The sequence below is a fragment of the Vespa mandarinia genome, chromosome 22 (assembly GCF_050613455.1).
Source record: "Vespa mandarinia isolate Hongniang chromosome 22, ASM5061345v1, whole genome shotgun sequence".
Lineage (NCBI taxonomy): Eukaryota > Metazoa > Arthropoda > Insecta > Hymenoptera > Vespidae > Vespa > Vespa mandarinia.
Genome location: NC_140831.1, coordinates 1,907,501 through 1,920,000, shown reverse-complemented (window position 1 = coordinate 1,920,000; position 12,500 = coordinate 1,907,501). Strand labels below are relative to the sequence as shown.

Here is a 12,500-nt window from a genome sequence, read left to right as displayed (position 1 = left end):
AACGAACATACGAAATAAAGATATTTCACGAAACATTTTTTAACAAAGAAATGAACGTAAAAAAAAAAAAAAAAAAAAGAAAAAAAGAAAAAAATTTTTTTTTTAACTTTGCTTTAACACATCAAATAATTCTTACTGGATAAATTAGCGGTAATAACTTTCATTGCAACAAACTTCTTTACGTATAATGAACATCAATTATTTTTGAATTTATCAATCAGATATATACATTCATACATATATATATATATATATATATATATAAATATACACACACATACATACATACATATATGCAGACGGACACACATACACGCATATATCTATACGTACATAAGTATAATACGCGGAAGTAGCATTCTCTCTTAAACGGCACGAGCGAGAAAACCCGATTTGTAGGCTTTAATCGAATTTGGGGGATCGTCGTTATTTAGTCGTAGGGATAATAGAGGTATGAGGATATGTAATAGTGAAGTATGAAAGAGCAAAGAGGGGGAGAGGTATAGGATGGTAAGAGGGAGAGGGAGAGAGAGAAAAAAAGAGCAAGAGGGAGAGAGAGAAAGAGAGAAAAAAAGTGCATCTCGACGATGGAACTACCGGTGGACGCCGACTAGAAATTAATTAAATGCAACCACGGTGATACATACGTTCATCGCGAGTTGAGGCAGAAGAGCTTAAGAGAGAGAAAGAGTGATGATAGAGATAGAAGAGTAAGTGAATAAATGAGAGTGAATTAGAATGAGCGAGTGAATGAATGAGTGAGTGAGTGAGCGAGCGAGCGAGCGAGTGAGTATGTGAATGAGCGAGTGAGTAAAGTATTATAACTAAAAAGGGAGACAACAAATCGCATAAACATATTCCACGAGAACGAAAACGACGACTAGGTTGATGACAAAAGCTTAAGTCCCGGTTGTTGCATACAATGCAGGAGACAGCGTCGTCTCGAGATTATGAAATTTAATTAAAATTTCGTAGGGGAGGTTTGGGGGGTGGGAGTGGGTGGGTTGTGTGTTAGGGCAGGCCTCATAATACTCAACCACCTACTCTCTATCTCTATCTCTCTTATACTCTTACTCTTTTCTCTATCTTTCTCCCTCTCTTAGTCTCTCTATTCGTCCATTCGTTCATCTTTTTCTCTGTTTATCTATCTATCTGTCTCTATCACATACGTTCTTTCTGTATTCCAAAATATATAGAGAAATTATCGTTATAAGTAGAATTGCCGTGAAAAGGTTTCTTTTTCTTTTTTTTTTTTCGATCTTCTTTCTTTATTACGGGAGAACGAATTCTTTTCTTTAGGTATTTTTGTTTTTTCGTTCATCGAAAAATATGTAATAAACGTAAAGTATGTGCGTATATAACATACATATATATATATATATATAAGTATCTTTCGTTTTATCGAAGTTAAAAATGATAATAATCTAATTAAATACGATAATAAGTAAAGTACAACGACAGAGATTATTCTGTTCTTAATAAAAAAAAAAAAATTATATATATATATATATATACATTTATTCCTTTGGTACGCCCACCAAAGAATTAACATTTATTGTACGTGTATATGTGTTATATATAAAAGAAAAAAGAGAAAGAGAAAGAGAGAGAGAGAGAGAGAGAGAAAGAGAGAGGTCAGTGAACGTAGATAGAAATTGTCTATCTCTCTTTCTCTCTATCTCTTACGAGGTTGCTGGCTTCGTATGCTCTTTCTGAGAACGAATCTGATGGCGATAACAGCGAAAGACTATAGTCGAATAACAACGAAAGTCGCGAACAATTCGTATGTCGCAAACCCATTTTGTTTTCTTTTTCTTTTTTTTCCTTATTTCTTTATTTTTTCTCTTTTTCTTTTTTTTTTTTTTTATTTTTTATTTATTTAATTCTTTGTCCCTTTCGTACGGAGTAAAGGAAAAAGAAAAAGAAAGAAAATAAAAAAATCCTAGAGTCGAGTTTTCTTTTTTTTTTTTTTTTTGTCTTATCATTCTTCTCTCTTTCTCTTGCGAAGAAGAAGAAGAAGAAGAAAAGAAAAAAAGGAAGAAAAAATGAAGACAAAAAATGACGAAAAAATATGAAGAAGGAAGAAGAAAAGAATGAAGACAAAAATGAGGGCAAAAAAATGAAGTCAAAAAAATGAAGAAAAAATATGAAGGAAAAAATGAAAAAAAAAAAAAGAAGAAGAAAATGAAAAAAAAGAAGAGGAAGAAGAGATAGACAAAGAAGAAGAAGAAGAAGAAGAAGTAGACAAAGAAGAAAAGAATAAGGTACAAGGAACTCTAACAAGAAAGAAATTCAAACGTTGAGAGCTGACTACGAGAAATTCCGCGATTATCACTTAGGCTAATGCGCTCTGACAGGATCTTTTTTCACCTAAACGATTCGTCTCTCGTATACTCTTTCTCTCTCTCTCCCTCCCACCCTCTTTCTATTTCTCTCTTTCTCTCTTTTTTATGAGACAACGACCTAAAAAGAGGACGAGTCACGTGAAAGGAATTTGCTACCGTTTACTAAGAGTTTTATCGACGAAGAAACATTGTTTTATTAATCTTTTTGTTACTTCTCATTTGCAAACGGAATAAAATTAATTAATGATATTAATTATTAATGTTAAGTCTTTTGTTTGCTTATTTTGTTCGTTCCTTTATCCTTTATCACTTTGATTACTATCCTTTTAAATTATTAACTCTATATGATCCATGATTTTTTGTTGAAAAAAAGAAAAAAAAGAAAAAATAAAATAAACTAAAACAATAATAATAAAAAGAAACGATTTAAAAAAAAAAAATAAAAAACATTGTATAAATGTGTAAAGCTCGATGTGCGTGTATGTGCGCGCATATATATATATATATACATAGTATAATTTATACTAGTATAATTATAATATATTATATATAAATTATATTTAATTAATCAACAATCTTCTTATATATCAATTAACAATATTAATCTTATGGCATGGCAAAGATATTGATTTTTCATTAGAATCTAATAAAAAAAATAAATAAATAAACAAATAAAAAGAAAAAAAGCACGGTATATAATAAAATTTATAAACGAACGACATTTTCTAATAAATTAAATGGACAATTATTTAAAAAAAAAAAAAAAAAAAAAAAAAAAAAGGAAAAAGTACAAAAAAAAACCCTCCCCCCAAGTAAAATATAACAAGCTATTATAAGATATTTAATTTGATTTATAATTAATGATAGAGAATAAACGTTGACGTTAACGAATGTTAACAATGAAAATAAGAATTAAATAAATAATTAATTAAATATGTATTTATGAACGGGCGAGCGACAAAATGGTGGTAGAAGAACCGGCTATACTCGCGTATATGTTAATGCGAACGCGTAAGCATCGGAAGCTCGTTTTGCAAATGGCCGACACGTCGTCTTCGTCGTCGCTGCCGCCGCCACTGCCGCCGCCGCTGCCGCCGCCGGTGGCAGCCCCCCAGTGAGCCGCCATTTTTACGGCAATGATATCTCATGACTTTTTCGCGAATATGATTTTTTTTTGCCAATAATTATATCTACGTACATATTAGAAACAAAAATGCACACAAACGTACACACACGTACATACGTAAACGTACACTTACAATTACGATTTATTTATTAGAATGCTTTATTTATTAAAAGAAGAAAGAAAAGAAAAAAAAAAAAAAGGAACAAAATTAACTCATATAAATTTAATAAAATTAAAAAAAAAAAAAAAAAAGAAAAAAAAAAATGAAAAAATTATCCCCATAGATATATAACTTTATCTAAATTTATACGATTGATAAATATTATGTTATAATTAAATAATTACAATTTAATTGTTAAAATTATTGTAATTTCAATCGAATAAAATATATCGATATATTAATGCAATTTAAATTTAATACGATCAATGAATTATATGTAATCGAATAAAATGATATATATGTATAGTACGGATTATTTATTTTTGGTTGATTAGTTTAAAATGGTTCGTTTAAAAAAAAAAAACTTTTTAAAAATTCTTAGAAGCTTATAGATATTCGGACGTACACACACACACACACATATATATACATATATATTTCCCCCAATCGATCGACATATCTTCGGCGATCGACAAAGGCAAAAAAGAGAAAGTTAGTCGAATGACCACCATCTGGCAACCCTAACATATCAAAAGCTTTTCCTGAAAACTGTCGATATTCGAAAGGCATTTGGTTAAAGCCCATTCACTCACAAGAGAATAAATAACGTTCCCGAAACTCATTTAAAGTGCATTTAACGATTCGTCATGCCTGCCATGACTGCCATTTTGTCCTTCTCAGATATATATATATACATATATATAAATGACGTGTATATATATATATAGGTATATCTTTCCATTCGATAGGTTGAACAAAGGGAAATTCGAAGGCCTAAAAAAAAAAAAAAGAAAAAAAAAGAGAAAAGAGAAAGAAAGAGTGACAGCTGTCGTGAAAATCCCTCGTGAAAAGTTCCAGGAAAGATAACAAGGAGCAGATGGTTGCTCTTCGAAGGTTCGGGACAAACTACCTGAAATATCTTTTGTCGAAAATAACCTTTCGTAGAAGCTCGTAAATGCCTGTGTACATTATACCTATGTAGTTTTTGTTGGCCTATAGGATATAACCATTGATAGATATAGATCGATATAGATAAAGCCCAAAAAGGGATTTTTTTGTTCCTCTTTTTCTTTTTCTTTTTTTTTCTTTCTTTCTCTCTTTTTTATTTATTTTCTTTTTCTTTTTTTTCCTTTTTTTTTTTCTTCCATAAGGAAGAAAGAAAAGAAACCCGATGCTTTTCTTCGTTTTTTCCTTTATCAATATAATGTCAATGTCCAAAAGGTAGAAAGAAAGAAAACTAATGGGCCCAGTTGAAGATTGACAAGGGGAGTAGGGGCTACAAGAGGAGAGGAGAGAGTGAGAGAGAGAGGGGGGAAGAACGGTCATAGGAAAAACTTTCTCTTTCATTGTTCTCATAGATTAGAAAATATTTAACGTGGATATATTGATGGTTAAACAAACGATTACAATTCAATGATATATTATAAATATTTTAATGTTTGATAATAATTAAGTGAAATTAAGATGGACGGTGATAAAGGCAAATGAACGTTAAACAGTATTTTTCTTAATTATTTTCTATCCATTATCGTTCGATTTACTTTCTAATAAATATATATATATATATATATATTTCCCTTTCTACGAGTTTTAACAAAAACCAACGGGAGATTAATTTTTATCGAAACTAATAACAAATAATAATTAACGAAACTAATAACAAAAGTAATTAACGTAAATATAGTGATATTTAGAGATTTCTCTTATGGCGATTGTCCTCCTTTTTCTTTTTCATTTTGTTTTCTTTTTTTTTTTTTTTTTTTTTTTGACATCGCGATATACTACACAAGAAAAAATGAAAGACTTTGGTAATACATCAATTTTATTTTCATGGATTAGAATATTTATCCGTAGACTTATCTTTATAGGTAACAATTTATATATTATACGAAAACTACAAATTAAAAAGTAAAACGAACGATGTCGATAGATAAACGAATGAAACAAACAGATAATTTCGTTTCTTATTCATTATTCCTTTTTCCTATCCACCAACCTTCAACCTCCTCCTCCTCCTTCACCCCTTATCATACAATTTATCTTTTATTCGGCAAAGCCCACGTTTGTTATTAGACAATACTTCAACGATTGTTTCTATCGAAAAATAACATAAAAAAAAAAAAAAAAAAAAAAGAAAGAAAGAAAAAATAAACAAATAAATAGAAAAAAAAAGAAAAATAATAAAAGAAAAAGAAAACTAATTCAACGAGATATAGAATCTAGATAAGATTTTTTTTTTTTCTTAACTCAATCTCGTCCTTTCATCCACGAAATATCTACTTTCTCTTTTTCCCCCTGTCCCGCACCTAACCGCCCACCATCATGCTGTTTCATTAAAAATTTAATAAGATATTAAATATTGCGCAGTTTTGGTGCAAGCTTGTTTCATTTTTTTCTAACTTTTCTACCCTTTGCGGCCACCCTCCTCCTACCCCACCTGATCCGCGCCTACGCATATATATATATATATATATATATATATATACACATACACAAATACATATTTTCACAGGAGGAAGAAGACGAACTACTTTACCGACATTCAATGAGGAAAGGCCTATTGCGCGTTTTCACCAGAAGGTAGAGCCACGTACAACTACGCATAGTCGGCGTACGCATCGAGTGCGTGAATGCGTGAATGAGTGAGTGAGTGAGAGAGTGAGTGAGTGAGTGAGAGAGTGAGTGAGTGAGAGAGTGAGTGAGTGAGAGAGTGAGTGAGTGAGAGAGTGAGTGAGTGAGAGAGAGTGAGTGAGTGAGTGAGAGAGTGAGTGAGTGAGAGAGAGTGAGTGAGTGAGTGAGAGAGAGTGAGTGAGTGAGTGAGAGAGAGTGAGTGAGTGAGAGAGAGTGAGTGAGAGAGAACGAAGTGCGGGTGTATGTACGCACGCGCGCAGTAAAGAAGATTCTTTCTCTTTCTTTCTTTCTTTCTTTCTTTCTCTCTCTCTCTTTCTCTCTCTTTCCCATACTTATATATTCCAGTGGAATTTTCCATTGACTATATACGTTTTTTTTTTCGAGCGTAACTTTTGTTCATTCCATATTCCGAAAGAAAAATGTCTACGAATATATTATTATATCCATTTATTTTAAAAACTTTTTCGTTCAAAGTAAAACCATGAAGGATTAATAATACTTTTTTCCCCTTTTCATTTATACGTTTATTTGTTTGTTTGTTTCATTTCTTTTGTTTCATTTTGTTTTAATTCCTTTCTCCTTTTTTACGTTTCTCTTCGAGAATTTTATATCCCATAATATTATCGTCGTCTTGCATATATTAAAGAAAAAAAGAATACAAACAAAAAAAAAAAAAAAAGAGGAAATAGAAAATAAAATAATGAATAATAGCTTTCGTGTAAAAATTCCATCGATCTAACGATCTTACATTTTCAATCTGAAAGTTTAGTTGCGATTGACGCGTTTGAAAATCCAATGGAAAGAAAATAAAAGAAAATAAAAGAAACAAAAAAAAAAAAAGAAATGACGAAATAAAATGAGAAAGAAAAGAAATGAAAGCTAAGAAAAATTATGCGGGCTTTTAATCGACCCTCAGAGTTTTCCAATGGAGAACGCACAAAATGGCGGATCTGATACGACTTTAACCGGCATATACGATTTTAGAAATTTATTTTTCTATGAACTTTTTTCCTTTCACCTTTAACATTTTCGAGTTGTCGCAATGATTGTTTTTAGCTCTTTGTATTAACAAAAAAAAAACTTAATAATAGTTATAAACGAGAAAAAGAAATTTTTCTATCAATCGATGATAAACACAAAATGGCGATTAAGGCGATAAGGATAACATAAGTAAATAGCTGAGTAAGTATGTCTACGAGCGGAGTTACAAAATGGCGGACAGATTCATGAAGTGTCGTTAATACGTTATAACAGATTTTAGTCGATCTTTTAAACGTATGAATAATATTTAGATATTTCATTGTAAAGAATATTTATCATGAGATAAATAAAAATAATGAGGAAAAAGAAATGATAATGAGAAAGAAAGGAAAAGGAAGGGACGATAGGAAAACATTAATTTTTTTCAAATGTCTTAACCTAAAAAAAAAAAAAAAAAAAAAAAAAAAAAACATGACGAATGGAATTTTTTCACGAATTTTATTTTCTTTAAAAATGATGACGCGTATAAGAAATCTCTTCTAAGAAACGTCGAAAACGAGGAGAAGGGGGAGAGAGAGAGAGAGAGAGAGAGAAAGAGAAGAAAAAAAAAGATAACGAAATGGACAAAGCCATTGTCCTAAACAAGATAATTTTCCCTTTTTAAGATAAAACACATATCTAATACAATCTTTTTTCTTATTGTTTGTTTATTTGTTTGTTTGTTTTTTTTTTCTTTCTAGATAAGACCGACGAATAAAGAAAGAGAAGAAACGAAGATGGGAAAGAAATATTGAAAACACGAAGGGGGAAGAAGGAAAAAAAAATATTACGTCATTGGATATTGTATCCTTAAGAAGAAAGAAAAAGAGAATGAAACGTACTTTAGTATTTTATGGTTGGTTTACGTTAAATCAAAGATAATAATCGTTTGATCGTTAAGTCCAAACTTCTATTTCTATAATATTTTTCTTTTTTTTTTCCTTTTTATCTTGTTTTCTCTTATTTAATCCTTTTAGTTTCTACGTCGGAACACGCACGATATTATTTTTACAAGAGATACTGAATTCCTAGAGCGTTCTTACTATTTTGAGTGTTAAATACACGCTGTTCTTGGTCGAAGATGACGCACGCGAGAAGAGAAAAAGAGATAGGGATAGAGAAGGAAAGAGAGAGAGAGAGAGAGATAGAACGCAATCTAACGCGATCTCTCTCCTTTCGTCGTCAAAAACAACGAGAGAGATATAAAATATTAATCATGGAGTTTCTATGCATTTTTTAATTTAGCCAAATGTATATTGAAGGACAAGGAAAAACAAAAGGGTGATGCCATAGAAAAAAGAGAAAAAAAAAAATACAAAAGAATTAAAGAGCGAAAATAATGAGAAAAATACATAAATATATATATACATAGAAAAAGAGAAATAAGAGTAAGAGAAAGTGAGATAGAAAAGACCGTAGTGATATTCGACCTTGTCTTCGAGCATAGTCTAACTTAACTTTTGAACGAACGATTAATCATCTTTACCTTGCGCAAAAACCGTCGTACCGATTATTAAAAAAATAAAAAAAAAAAAGGAAAAAAAGAAGGAAAAATAGAAAAAGAAAAGAAATAAATTAATTAACGGCGCTATAATGATACAAACACATATATATATATATATATATATATATATATATATATACCAGTGAATGTAACTAATAATTATTCTTCTAATAATAAATGAGAATTCATAAAAAGCCATATTGATCGAATTAATAATCTCAAATAATAATAATAATAATAATAATAATAATAAAATATTAATAGTATTAATAACAACATATTTTATTAGGAATAGATTATATATATACATATATATATATATATGACTGAATTTTCAATTTTTTTTCTTTCTTTCTATAATTTTCTCTCCTTTTCAATTATTTTCCCTTTACTTTAGTTCTCTTCTTTTTCTCGTCACCACTGTTAAATATTATTTATAGTTCATTCTACCTCATACGATTTAACTTAAGTAGTTTTAGATACGAACATAGATTACCCAGATAAATATACATATATATATATATATATATATATATATATATATATATTTAAGAAAAGGAACACGTCAATTGGCGGATATCGGGCAACGACCTAACAATGACTACTACTATTAAATATTACGCGTACCAACTAACCAAACCAACTCTAACGTTGGATTTTCATTTCCCGCCAGTTTAGGAGGACAGCCTATCATCGGTCGGCTTCCTAGCTTGCTTGCTTGCTGCGACGATCGAAGGAGAAGGAGGAGGAGGAGGAGGAGGAAGAGGAGGAGATGGAAGAGGAGGAGATGGAAGAAGAGGAGAAGGAGAAGAAGGAGGAAGAGGAGGAGAACGAAGAGGAGGAGAACGAAGAGGAGGAGCTCGCGAGGAGGACGGAGGAGAATTTCAGGGACGAGAGAACCCGTGCCACGTGCGATACGCACCAAGGCCATGGCCGACGCGGCGACATACGCAATACACACACACACACACACAATATACATATATATATATATTATATTCTCGAGGAACCATCGCGGAACCGCACGAAGCTAAAAGAAACAGTGTTTCTCTTTCTCTCTCTCTCTCTCTCTTTTTCTTTCTTATCGTCGTCGATGACTTACAAGGTCGATGACTTTACTAGTCCCTGCCAACTACAACTACTACTACTACTACTACTACTACTACTACTAGTATTTTTCTCCTCTCTTCTCCCACATCTCTCCATCGAATTGATCATCCTATTCTCTCATTCTCTCTCTCTTTCTATTTCTCTCTATTTCTCTCTAGTTCTCTCTATTTCTCTCTCTTTTTCTACGAATGAATTATTCACCTCTTCGCAAATCAAAAAATGTTGTTTCGCTAACGCGCGAACATATTTTAAATATTAAAAATATTATCTCCTTAATCGAACCGCCAAACTCTATCACCCATCCACTCCCCCTGCTCCTTCCACCACCTCTCCACATCCTTCTACTAACCAAAATTTCATTATATCTAAAATATTGAAAGTATTATCGATCGAGTCTCAAAAGAAATAGTAGAAGAAATAGAAGAGGAAAAAAAGATAATTAATTATAATCGAAATATAACGCGACGGTGTGGATTTAAAAAAAAAAAAAAAGAGAGAAAAGAAAAGAAAAGAAAAGAAAAAAGAAAAAGGAAAGAAAAGAAAGAAAGAAAAAATAAAATGAAAAAATCCACCGGAATACTTTTCGATCAGGGAATATAATCATAAAGTGCTACGAACGATAACACATCGAAAATATTATTATCAATTGAAACTAAACGCGCTTTCGGTCAATATCAAATTTTAAACGATATCGTTGTTCTCGATACTTCTCAAAACTATTGCGCGAAAAGATAGATACGCGATGAAAAATCTTAGAGAGAGAGAGAGAGAGAGAGATAGAGAGAGAGAGAGAAAAAAAAAAAGAAAAAAAATTAAGATCCAAAGAATATCATTTCACGTTCACGTTTTCTCAATGTTCTTCGAATGCTTTTTTTTCTCTCTTTTATTTTTATTTTTTTTTTTATTTTTTTTTTTTTTTTTTATTTATTTATTATTACTTTTCTTTTTCTTTTTTATTTCCACACAAAAATCTTCAACAATCACGTGATCGTTCGCAAGCGTATTTGACGAACGATCGAACCGCGATATTAGAATGATAAAAGGTGATCGTTTTAAAAAGAGATAGTGAGAGATAGATAGAGAGAACAAAAAAAAAAAAAATTTGATAATATAAATGTTTCTAATTTTTTCCTTGAAATTAATGAAAACTTTCAATTTTCAGTAGCTTGAAAATAAAGATAATAGATTAAAGAATCCAGACAAATTTCTCCCTTTCTCCCTTTCTCTCTCTAGCTTCTTTCTTTTCCTGAAAAACTGATAAAAGTCACGTATTTTTGATATTATCGTATTATCCCAAATTCTTTGCGAAAAGTGTTTTAACGCGAAAACAAGAATACAAAAGGAGTGACGAAGATAGAAATTAGACAAATTAATTCTTCTCTCTCTCTCTCTCTCTCTCTCTTTTTTCTTTCTTTCCCCAAAAAAAAAAAAAAAAAAAAAAAAAAATAAAAAAAAAGAAAAAAAACTGATAAAAGTCACGTATTTTTCTCTTTTATCTGTAACCGACGAAAGACGATAACGAAAAGCGATACGATTCGATAATTCGTGGAAACGCGCGCGCATACACACAAACATACACACACACACGCTACGCTTGCTTGCTCTCGCTCGTTCGTATAAACGCTTACAAATAATACAAATAATACAAGAACTGTTCGTACACACAAGGACAATATATTATTTTTTTTCTTCGATTAGAAAATAAAATAATTGGCTCGTTAACGATGAATTTTCCGCGTCGTACGAAAAAAAGAAAAGAAAAAAAAAAATAATAAAACGGCATACCTCGCGTCTTCTCTTTTTCCTTCATCATCAAAACAATAACCATCATTATCATTACCACCATCACAACATCACGATACCTCGTTTCTTATCTCATCCGAAATCGTATAGGAACCCCATAGATCGCTGTTAATCGTAACATACAAACTCGCGCCATTCTCTTACAAAAGCTTTATTTTGTCTTCTGTTTTCAACGAGTCGCATAGAGAGAGAGAGAGAGAGAGAGAGAGAGAGAGAGAGAGAGAGAGAGAGAGAGAGAGAGAGAGAGAGAGAGAGAAAGAAAGACAATAATATATATTATATATAGTTATACAGAGGACACATTTAAGTAATAGACGATAGATGATAGCATTAAAGTAGACAGAGACAGAGAGAGAGAGAGAACACGAGTTTCTAAATGACACGAGGAAGTTCGTACGTAAGACGACCTCGACAGAGTTCAACGTTCGCTTACGCTTTATGTTTATCGTCCGACGATCGAAAAGAAACGGTTAATAAATCCTCGACAAAATTTCCTTCCAAATCTTTTACTGTTTTCTCTCTCTCTCTCTCTCTCTCTCTCTCTCTCTCTCTCTCTCTCTCTCTTTCTCTCTACCTATCTCTATCTCTATCTATCTCTTTCATTAATTCTCTCAGTTTCTCTCTCTATTCCCTTAATTCTTATTTTTCTATTATTTTCTATTATTTCTCTATTCATACGAAATACAAACAAAATATTTATATATATATATATATATATGTATATATAAAAAAAAATAAAAATAAAAAAAAAAAAACCCTCGAGAATATATCGTCTTGACGATATAATTTGCCATTAACGAT

At 31.1% G+C, this 12,500-nt stretch overlaps 1 protein-coding gene across 6 annotated transcripts in view; it reads right to left on the bottom strand.

The window, feature by feature from the left end:
• Imp (IGF-II mRNA-binding protein) overlaps positions 1–12,500 on the bottom strand; it is a 105,553-nt gene that overhangs the window by 56,965 nt on the left and 36,088 nt on the right. The gene's annotated exons all lie outside the window — the stretch shown is intronic.